The following is an 11783-nucleotide window of genomic DNA, read 5'->3' as shown; positions in this document are numbered from 1 at the left end:
AATGTCTTTGTTCTTCTTTTTCTAGTTCCTTAAGGTGTGAAGTTAAGTGGTTCACTTGGGCTCTCTCTTGTTTGTTCATATATGCCTGAAGTGATATGAACTTCCCTCTTATCACTGCTTTTGCTGCATCCCATAGATTCTGATATGTCGTATTGTCATTTTCTTTAGTCTGTATATATCTTTTGATCTCTGCACTTATTTCTTCTTTGACCCATTCATTTTTTAAAAGTATGTTGTTTAGTTTCCACATTTTTGTGGGATTTTTTTCCTCCTTTCTGCAGTTGAATTCTAGTTTCAAGGCTTTATGATCAGAAAATATGCTTGGTACAACTTCGATTTTTCTGAATTTGCTAATGTTGTTTTTGTGGCCAAACATATGGTCAATTCTTGAGAATGATCCATGTACACTGGAGAAAAATGTATACTCAGTCACTTTGGAAAAAAATGTCCTGTAGAAATCTATCATATCCAGGTGCTCTAGTGTTTTGTTTAAGGCCACTATATCTTTGTTGATTCTCTGTTTGGATGACTAATCTAGAGCCGTCAGTGGTGTATTGAGGTCTCCAAGTATGATTGTATTCTTGTCAGTTTTTGTCTTAATGTCAATAAGTAGCTGTCTTATATATTTTGGTGCTCCATGGTTTGGTGCATATATATTAAGAATTGTTATGTCTTCTTGATTTAGTGTCTCCTTAGCCATTATGAAATGGCCATTTTTGTCTCTGAGTACTTTTGCTGTCTTGTAGTCAGCATTATCAGATATGAGTATTGCTACGCCTGCTTTTTTTTGGATGTTATTTGCTTGGAGTATTGTTTTCAAGCCTTTCCCTTTGAATTTGTTTTTATCCTTCTTACTTAGATGAGTTTCCTGTAGGCAGCATACAATTGGATTTTCTTTTTTAATCCATTCTGCTACTCTGTGCCTTTTTATTGGTGAGTTTAATCCATTTACATTTAGTGTAATTATTGATACTTGTGAGTTCCCTATTGCCATTTTATATCTTGCTTTTTGTTAGTTTTGTGTCTTGTTTGATCCTTCTCTTTCATTTTTTTATCTTTTGTTTTTATTTGGTTGTATTCCATACATGTTTCCACTGTTGCTATCTTTTTTATCTCATGTGCTTCTGTGGTAGTTTTTTCAATGGTGGTTACCTTTAGGTAATGAAAAGGGTTCCTACCCTGTTCATTGTAGCGCACTATTTTGTGAGTACTTTTGCACTCCATCGTCCTTTGCTACTGTTAATCTCCATCCTCTCCCCCCTTTCTTTTTGTTGTTGTCACAGTTTAAATTTAGTTTTATTGTGTTCTTGTTGGACCTTTATCTTGTGGCTTTATTTTTTTTTTGTTCTTTGTACCTGATTGGAGAACCCCCTTTAGTAATTCCTGAAGTGGGGGTTTTCTGATGATAAATTCCCTCATCTTTTCTGTATCTGTGAATGTTTTTATTTCTCCTTCATATTTGAAGGATAGCTTTGATGGATATAGTATTCGTGGCTGAAAGTTCCTCTCTTTCAGGACTTTAAATATTGGGGTACACTCTCTTCTAGCTTGTAGAGTTTCTGCTGAGAAATCTGATGATAATCTAATGGGCCTTCCTTTATATGTTGTTTTCTTCTTTTCCCTGGCTGCCTTGAGAAATTTTTCTTTACCATTGGTTTGTGCCAATTTCATTATGATGTGCCTTGGAGTAGGTTTGTTGGGGTTAAGAAAACTCGGAGTTCTGTTTGCTTCGTGAATTTGAGGCTTTAGTTCTTTCCACAGGCTTGGGAAGTTCTCATCTATTATTTGTTTGAGTATGTTCTCCATTCCATTTTCTCTCTCTTCTCCCTCTGATATACCTAATATTCTTATGTTATTCTTTCTGATGGAATTAGATAATTCTTGTAGGGCTATCTCATTTTTTTTTTAAATTTTTGAGTCTCTTTCTTCCTCTCTCTGTTGTGCCTCAAGTTGCTTATCTTCTATTTCACTAATCCTCTCTTCTATCTGGCCTGTTCTATTAGCCAAGCTTGTTACCTCGTTTTTCAGCTCGTGAATTGAGTTTTTTATCTCTGTTTGATTTATTTTTATAGTTTCAATTTCCTTGGACATATATTCTTTGTGTTCATTGAGTTGTTTTCTGAGCTCCCTAAATTGCCTTTCTGTGTTTTTTTGTATATCTCTGAGTATTTTTAGGATTTCTATCTTGAATTCTCTGTCATTTAACTCCAAGGTTTCCAATATGTTAAATTTTTTTCTCCATAGATTTTTCCTCATCTATCTGTGTTACCTCTCTTTCTTTTGTATCCATGATATTTGATTTTTTCTTCCTTAATCTGCCCAGGGATTCTGTGGAGCTCCCAGATCGACTGTTCATGCCCAACTTCTTAGAGCCTGACACACCATCACATTTGGGAGGGTGGTTTGAACCAAACAATGAAAGAAGGGGTGGGGGAAAGGGATGAAGGTACTGGACAAATGTCTCTAGAACATGCCTTCTCACAGAGCATGGCAAACCACTGCTTGCCGACCTGGTCTGGAGCTCTGGCTCTGTTCATCTCCAATGTCCCATGAAAGGTCATTTTCCTCAGTGATTCGGCCCTTCCCTGCTCATGCAACCTGATGTGACTCAGCTCTGCTGCCCTTGCAGCAGGGCGACCAGCAGCGTCCCCGCTGTGTGCCATCAGCCTGCATTGGGGCGCTAGGTCTGCCGTAACACAGGGGTGCAGGTTGGGGAAGGTCTCCCATGCTAATCGCTCAGCCTCCTGCTCTGTCTTTGCAGCGTTTCCATAAGAACAGCGTGGAGGAGCTGGCTGACGGGTTTACTTACGCCCTCAGCCGATGGAAGGGACCAGTGGGCCAGGCCAGGAGCAGCGTCCAGTGCCGGTCTGTGAGAGCTGGCCAAATTCAGGACCCCAGAATCGCTGGGGTAGGAGTCCCCAGCCCAAAGAAATCTGTACCTCTAATTCTCCTGACCAGGTTTCTACTTAGGTAGAAATACAGTCTTCACATGTTTGTTGGAACCGAACAGAAAAAAAAACCCAAATTCCTGCTGTCTTTGCATTTGGCTACATTTGATTCTTTATCTACCTGCCCAGGGATTCTGTGGAGCTCCCAGATCCACTGTCCAGTAGTGCAGGTTGGGGGGGGAAGGTCTCCCATGCTACTTGCTCAGCCCCGGGCTCTGTCTTTGCAGAGCTCCCACGAGGACATCATCGAGGAGCTGTTCCGCGGGCCAAACCACATCATCTACCGGGTGAGGGTGCAGGTGCACCAGGCTGACAGCACCGTCCAAGGCCAGACTGTGGTGAGAGCTGGCCCGGGGGGTTCTCCTTAAGCAGAACCCCAAGATAGTCCTTGGACCAGGAAGGGCCAAGAACCCAGACTCAAATCTGGGTCCTCCCCATAGAGGGTCCACATCCCATGCACGCACAAACGGATCCGGACCTCCACCCCTCCTTCTTGCTGTATGGGGCAGTAGAAAGACACTGCTCACATATTTGTAGGAATGTTGGAGAAAAACAGAAACAGAGTCTTCTGCCTCCCTGTAGACCCTGAGCGCACTCATGCTTCCCTGGCCTGTCATTTTAAGTACCTGGCCCCGCTGTCCTGAGGAGCAGTCAGCTCCAATGTCCTTGCAGAGCTTCTCCAAGGACAGAAGTCATTTGCACCCACGCAGCCTCTCGGTGCTGTGGACGTTGGCCGAATTCAATTCGGGTGCCGTGTCAGAGGTGCTGCGGGAACCCCTGAGTGTGCCGGGATGGAAAGCACCGGTTTGCCCGGGCCGCTATCACATAGAAGCAGGCTGGGCGGTAACAACGGCAGACCTGGATTTTCTCACAGTTCCAGAGGCTCCAAGTCAGAGAGGAGGGTGTCAGCGGGGCTGATTCTTCTCGACGGGTTTCCTCCTGGCTCGTGGACGACTGGGTTCTTTCTCGGTGTCCCGTGGACTCTTCTCTGAGCTTCCATGTGCCCTCCCGTACTCTTCTAAAAACGCTGCTCATACTGGATTAAAACCTCTGCATTCCCTTCACCTTAACTCCTTGCTTAAAGACTAAAACCCAAATAGAGGCACAGTCTGAAGTTCTAGGGGTTCCATGGTCATGGAGCTTGGGTGACCCCATTCACACCACAATCACACTACCTTTACAAATCCCCAGCTGGACTGCCTTCACACTATCCCCAGCTGGAGCCAGACGCCCACCGCTGGCAGAAGGACACACTCATGTAAAACTCGAACAGATACAACCAGGTCCCAATTTGAAAGGCCATAGCTGTGACGTTGCCAACATCAGTTTCGTGATGCTGGCTGTTGCCTTAATCTCAGCCTGCCCAGGAAATTTTCACTCATTTAAATTTCTACCAATGCAAGGGAAGGTGTCCAAAGCAATCACGGTGGTGCATGACTTGCACCATCTTACGGGGACGTGGACCCACCTGTCAGTACTTCACCGGCTCCGGGCATTTGCTCCTTCCCGAGCCATCTGCTCCGATGCCTGCCTGGTGGCCACTTTGTCCAGTCTGGAGTCCCCAGGCATTTGCCCCTTTGGCTGCAGTGGGTCCCCATCATGAGGGTCTCAACACCTTTTCATGTAAAAGGAAGAAAGATAGTGTCTTTCTGGAAGTCAACAATTTGTAAAGGTGGTGTCTATCCTGCACTGTCTCAAACCTGAGGAGGGACAATGCTCCCCAGAACCTCTAAGTTCTTGTCAGGAGCACATCAGACTCTGGTAGCTCAGAGGGAATGCCATGCAGCCCCAGCTTTGCACGGTCTTCAATTCTGACCTGCATGACCTCGAGCAGCCCTGTGACATCCTAAAGCTTCTGTGTCTTCCTCTCTAAAATAAGAATGTTTTGCCTGACCAGGCGGTGGCGCAGTGGATAGAGCGATGGACTGGGATGCAGAGGACCCAGGACCCAGACCCCGAGGTCGCCAGCTTGAGCACGGGCTCATCTGGTTTGAGCAAAGCTCACCAGCTTGGATGAAGGTCACTGGCTCGAGCAAGGGGTTACTTGGGCTGCTGAAGGCCCGCGGTCAAGGCACATATGAGAAAGCAATCAATGAACAACTAAGGTGTTGCAATGCGCAAAGAAAAACTAATGATTGATGCTTCTCATCTCTCCGTTCCTGTCCTGTCTGTCTATCCCTCTCTCTGACTCTCTCTCTGTCTCTGTAAAAAAAATAAAATAAAAATAAATAAATAAATAAATAAATAAAATAAGGCTGTTTCTTAAGGACTCAAGGTGACAATGCTCTCTCCATATAGACATTTTTAAAAATTTATTTGCTGATTTTTAGATGTGTGTGTGGGGTGGAGGGAGAGAGACAGGAGAAACAGGATGCGTGAACTAGTAGCAGTTGCTTCCCAAATGTGACTTGACCGGGAAAACCCAAGGTTTTGAATCATTGATCTCAGGATTCCAGATTGAAGCTTTATCCACTGTGCCACCAGAGGTCAGGCTGTAGACTATTAATATGGAGAAGTGTTGTTCTTCAGCTAAAAAGCTATGCCTAGAAGGCAGCATTTGTGTAAACATCCCCCCACCCACCTAGCCTCGAGGGTGATTTTCAAACCCAGAACCTCTTCAGCACTTCTCTGAGGGGCAGGATATTTCTGGGGAAGCTCCACACCTCAGTCCTCCTGGCAATTCATGGTGATGCCACTGACTGGATGTCCCTCCTTGTCCTGCCCAGTGTGCAGCTGAGTTAACGCTTTGCCTCCCTGAGGTCTATAGGATGCGGGCCCTCCAGAGAGGGTCGCTAGAGAAGGTGGCGGCCTCCGTGATACCAGCTTTCCCGGCAGGAAATATCCCCCGTGTTTCCACCTTCATGTCCATCCACCCGGCCTTCTCCAGAGCCTGGCAGATCCTGAACCAGCTGTGTGCTAGGTGAGTATGCACACCCCCCAACACAGTGGTCACTCTCCCCACTGCTAGCCGTGTCTCCTGAATGTCACATATCTCTCTGAGCCTCGATTTCTGCTCTGAAACATGGGGTGATGGAGGAGAAACCTCATCAGCCTCTTGCAGAGACTACTGTGCAGACAAGCCATGGCCTGTGCTTACCTTGTGCCTGGTCCTGTTAATAGGGCTGTTAGATAGAGGGTGGTTGTCGATGGCTGTGTTGTCTCTGTCTCCACAAGAAGTCATCCATCTCGCCATTCAATGGCTGGTGACATTTCTGAGGATGGAAAAGCACATGCAAAACAACCTGTCAAAGAGTTTGGGAATCCACTTAGCTGACCCTTGTCCTGGTCTTTGGTGTTGCCACATTAGGGAAGTCTGGGGATAGCAGGGGGCCTCGGGCCCACTCAGGTATCTGGGATGGTTCTGCTTGGAGTTCCTTCTTCGACAAATTATATTAAGCACCTACTACAAGGAGGCATTTTTTGGAGACACTTGGGCTAACTCAGTGAATGAAGCAGATACAATCCCTGAGCCTCAGTTCTACTCAGTGAGTCAGACAGTCACAGTAGACGTCATTCGCAGGTCCTGGCCACTGTGCATTGTACATGATGCCATCACGGTCTTTACTGCATCTGGAGGCTTACCTCCCTATAATGACCAGGGTGACACACCACAGGATCAAGTAAAAAAGTGAGTGTGCTCTTTGGGTCCAGCACGAGGAGGGCCTCCTGTGTCAATGGTGTGGGGGCTCAGGGTGGGGAGGGCCCGGCAGGACCGTGACCTTGCACATCTTCTGATTCCCTAAAGAGGCCTGAGCTCTGGAGGCTTCTATTCCAGGAGGACAGGAGTCAAAGAGGACTGTGGAGGGGGCCCCTGGCCTCATACATGGGAGGGTCAGGTGGGCTGAGTTGTCCCCAAGAGTCCCAAACCCACCACAGTCCCATCTGGCTCTGCCTGCACTCGCCACAGTCATCTCCCCTGACCACCAGCACCAGGCACAAAACAGGAGATGTGGTGAGCAGGCTGCTCACAAATCTGTCTCCATCCTCAGGCCAGATGACCAGGTGCATGGAGGGCTGGGAAGGGCAGTGTCCAGGGCCTTCAGGAGAAATGTCAGTGGCAAGATGAGAGTCACACAGACCCCATGTTGAGCCTGCCACTCTAAGGAAAGCCACACGGGAGTCAGAGGAGGCATGGGGCTGTCCTCTGGGTGAGCAGGGGCCGGCACAGAGGTGCGGTCTCAAACAAGGGTGCCATGGGAGGGCAGTGTGAAAGGGGAAGACCAGCGTTCTGACTCTTCTGCCCCACTTCCTCTCCCAGGGCCATTGCTTCTACGGTGGGAACCTGGCCACACCAGGTGAAGGATTTCGGCCAGCCCCTCCTTCTTCCCTGGTTCCGGCTGAAGCAGGCTTTGGTGCGGGTCAAGTCTCCCGCCGTACACCATGTGGGCCACCCCAAACTCCTCTGGGTAGAGCTGGAGCATCTAGAGCCCACCCAGGTGACGCCGGAAGGTGAGGGGACTGCAGCCTGGGAAGATGATCTGGGGAGGGGCGGTTCATGCACCGGGGTCCCCTGAAAGGCAGCGACATCCTTCCTGTCCCTGGAAAGGTATGGGACAGTCGGCAATGTGTGTAGAGCTGTGTCTCCCTCTTGCCCCAGGTCCACCTCCCCAGCTCCAGAGCACTGCAGAGCCAGAGGAAGGGTCTGCTCAGGGTCCTGCGCCTGGTCCAGCCAGAGGCCCCGCCGCAGCCTCGCCAGGCCTGAAGCGGTACCAGAAGCCGAAATGAAGGCATCTTTTGGAGCCTTACAGCTTACTGCCTTTTAGGTTCTAAGCAGCTATTTTAAATAAGTAATGTAAGAGGAATATCTCCTCATATTATAGTAGTATTATAAGAGTAAAGATAATAATCCCACATAATACTAGACTGTTTTTGTAAAATATAGTTAATTAAATGTAATACTATGGAACTAGCAAATAAAATTATTGATTAAAAATATGTAGACTTTACCTACTTGTACATACATACAAAATATAATTGGGTCCATTACATTAATACAGGAGGATGCTCACTGTACAATTTATTTTTTTAAATAACTGTAAAACAGATTTATATTTAATGACAACTATACCAATGTAAAGTAACACAACGGAAAAATAAAATTTGGAAATGGATGCAGCACAATGTTAACACTTGTAAAGTCTAGCATGTGGGGACCACGAGAATCCAGTTAGAAAATGGGCAAAAGACATGAAAACTCATTCAAGTAAAGAGGATATGTTAAAATCAAATAAGCACACAATACTATATAGTCAACATCTCTAACCGTTCCAGAAATGGAACTTAAGAAGACTACATTGAGATACCACCTCACACCAACTATAGCAACTACAATAAAAATGAGTGAACATACTTATACTAAAATGTCCATTAGTGGGTAAATTGATAAACAAAAGTGGTATATCTATTCCACAAAACTCGACTCATCAGTAAAGAAGAATGAACTATCAACACGGGCAGCAACACAGATGGACCTGAGAGTGTTATACTGGGTGAAATAAGAAAAAGCAATCTCAAAGGGTCACATGCTATATGATTTCAACCACATGACACTGTCAAATAACATTGTAAAGATGGAGACCAGACTAATGCCCCCATGTTTAAGAGTGGTGGAAGAGAGAGTTGGGGGTGTGTGTATAAGTGCCTGAAAATGAGCATCATTTTAAAGATTTACTTTTTATTCTGATTGATTCTAGAGAGAGAGGAAGGGAGAGAAAGATCAACATCAATGTGTTGTTCCACTTATTTATGCATTCCTTGGCTGAGTCTTATATGTGCCCTGACCGGGAACTGAACCTGCAACCTTGGTGTAGTGGGACAATGTTCCAACCATTTGAGCTACTGGCCAGGGCTCGCTTTATTTTAATGTAAGTGGCTGATGTTAAGCTTTCTATTGCTGAAGCATCTACTTTAAATCTGGAATAAACACACTACCAGCTATACAATTCAATGGAGCACTAGTCTTCTCCAACCATGAAGCTTAAAATAAGTTATGATGATTATACAAAGGTGGATGACCTGGGCCAAGAAAGCTGTCACCTGGAAAACTAATGCTGGGAGCAAAGAGGAACAATAGAACAGATGAGTAGAAACCAGGCCCCAGCATGGAGCCCAGTGAGTTGTGTCCGTGCACAGTTGTTATGTTTGTAATGGGTGTGCTGCCGTCAGTGTGAAAATTTCAAGGTAAACTAGACTCCAGGCTCCGTGGCCAATTGCATCTGTGGCCAGTATGTTTGATCTGGTGGACCAGCGTGGGAGCAGAGACAGGCATCCCATGATGATGATTCACAGCCATGCTATTGACACAGCTCAAGACTGGCAGTAGCTGGGAAGGTGGGTGAGCTGCCATCCAACCATTTTGGGGAGAACTTAAAGCTAGTCCAGCCAATCACAGGACATTTCCATCCAGTGTGGTTCTCTCCTCCAGCCTCCGTGGGTACAGTTATTTCATGCGTCATACTTCAGCCCTGAGGAAAAGATCGAGATGTCTATAAAGATAAGCCCTCCTGCCCTGGCAGGTTGGCTCAGTGGATACAGCATTGGCCTGACATGTGAATGTCTCAGGTTTGATTCCTGGTCAGGGAACACAGGAGAAGTGCCCATCAGCTCCTCCACTCCTCTCCTTTTCCCTTCTTTCTCTGTCTCTGTCTCTCTACCTTTCCTACAGCCATGGCTCAATTGGTTCGAGTGTATTGGCCCAGGTACTGAGGATGGCTCTGTGGAGCCTCCACCTTAGGCACTAAAAATAGCTTGGTTGTGAGTATAGCCCCAGGTGGGCAGAGCATCAGCCCCAGATGGGGTTGCTGGGTGGATCCCAGTTGGGGCACATATGAGAGTCTGTCTCTCTCTCTGTTCTCCTCTCACTTAGAAAAGAAGAAAGAAAAGAACATCAGCCTCCCTTTTCTCTCTTTGGTCAGCCTGAGATTAAGTTCACTTAAGAAATGGAGGATACTTGACTGAGTCTTTCTTTATTCATTGGCCACTGTCACTTTCAACACGGTACTAGTTGAAACTTCCCTCCTGATACTTTTACCACTGTATTGGTCACTAATATATCTGTGTGTCTCCCAGAGTCAACTGTGAGTTTCCTGAGGGGAAGGGTGGTGTCAGACACCACCCAGAGCCTAGCACTCTAAATGGCATATCATTGATAGGATCATCAAGATTGTTTGATAAGTGAGTGAATTATTGCATTCTGGTTCAAGATTTTTTCTGTTCTTACCTTTATGGTGCTACCACTCATTCTTTTCAAGTGGGATTTTTCTTGTAGTTTGACCCTGAATAACAAGCAAGATGGAGACTTTTTTAATTATAAAAAGACCAAACAAACAATAAATAAAATCTCGTCTACACTGGACACTAGACAGCCCTGGCAGGATAGCTCAGTTGGTTAGAGCATCATCCCGATACCAGGTCAGGGCACAAACAAGAAACAATGCATGAGTAAATGGAAGAACAAATTGTTGTTTCTCTCTGTCTCTCTGTCTCTCTCTCTCAAATTAATTTTAAAAAATACCACTGTGCCTCTCAGCAGAGAAGAGGAGGTAAGAATCCCTGTGGAGAGAAATTTTTGTTGCAAATCACACAATCTTTTTTTCTTTTCCAAATTAGAAAAATAACAGAAAAAATTTTTTCAAAATTTTAAAAAAAAGAAAAGAAAAAGAAATTCAAACTGGACAATAGGCCAAGAATTTCCATGTGAGGTTTGGGCAGCTGGGCCATGAGGTTGCACCTCATTCAGATCCTTTGATCTATTTCTTCTGTGAAAAAAAGAACTTTTCCTGGCCTTGGTCAGTTGGCCCAGTGGTAGAGCATCGGCTGGTGTGTGGAATTCCCAGGTTCGATTCCTGGTCAGAGCACACAGGAAAAGCAACCATCTGCTTCTCCACCGCTCCTCATTCTTTTTTTCTTTTTTTCTCTCCCTCCCTTTCCCTCCTACAGCCATGGCTTGATTGGCTTGAATGAGTTGGCCTTGGGTGCTGAGAGTGGGTCCATGACCTCAACTCAGGCGCTAAAAAAATGGCTGCCTTTCCAATGGAATAATGGCCCCAGATGGGCAGAGCATCGTCCTCTAGTGGGCTTGCCAGGTAGATCCCAGTTGGGGTGCATGTGAGAGTCTGTCTCTCTGCCTCTCCTCCTCTCACTAAAAACAAACAAACAAAAAAACCCCAAAACTCTTCCTATTATACCTTTATCACAGATAAAACCATTGGAATATGCAATTCCTACTTCAAGAAAACTGGGCAATGATACCCTAGCTCGCTTACACAGAAAAGATTTAATTAAAACATGTTAAAGCTAACAGCATTGTTGGAAGACTTGAAGACATAAAGTCTAGAAGATTGAGAATTCAGAAACACCTCCCAAATCCATACTGAGCAGACAAGCCACCAGGAGCTCTGTTTGCTGGGAGTCTGCCACCCAACTCTAGAACTTTTTCTACAATTCTCAGAGCAATATGGTGCCTCTTATCTTGACACCTCCCCGATTTAACTCAATTCTGAATTCAGATGTCCCCTGAATCCATATGATTGGTGGATGGCAATCATACTTAGAGCTCTAGAAGCAATGTGAAAAGTGCTCTTTAGGCTTCTTGCCTCTACAATACAGGAAGGCACACTAGGCTGGAGTGGATGTGGAGGACCGCAATCCACAGCATCCACTGCAACTGGCCACCTTTTCCATTGGCTGTCCCCACAGAGGTTCTTATTCCACCCAGTTTCTCTGGGACCTTGCCGATCTAGTGTTAGCTGTGGCCCAGCAGCACCAGCACCACTGTGTGCTTTTAGAAACACAGAACCTCAGGACTCACCCTTGCTTAACAAGAACTTACATTTT

The sequence above is a fragment of the Saccopteryx leptura genome, chromosome 3 (assembly GCF_036850995.1).
Source record: "Saccopteryx leptura isolate mSacLep1 chromosome 3, mSacLep1_pri_phased_curated, whole genome shotgun sequence".
In the NCBI taxonomy this organism is placed as follows: domain Eukaryota; kingdom Metazoa; phylum Chordata; class Mammalia; order Chiroptera; family Emballonuridae; genus Saccopteryx; species Saccopteryx leptura.
The sequence above is the reverse complement of the archived record's forward strand: the minus strand, read 5'-3'. Positions refer to the sequence as shown.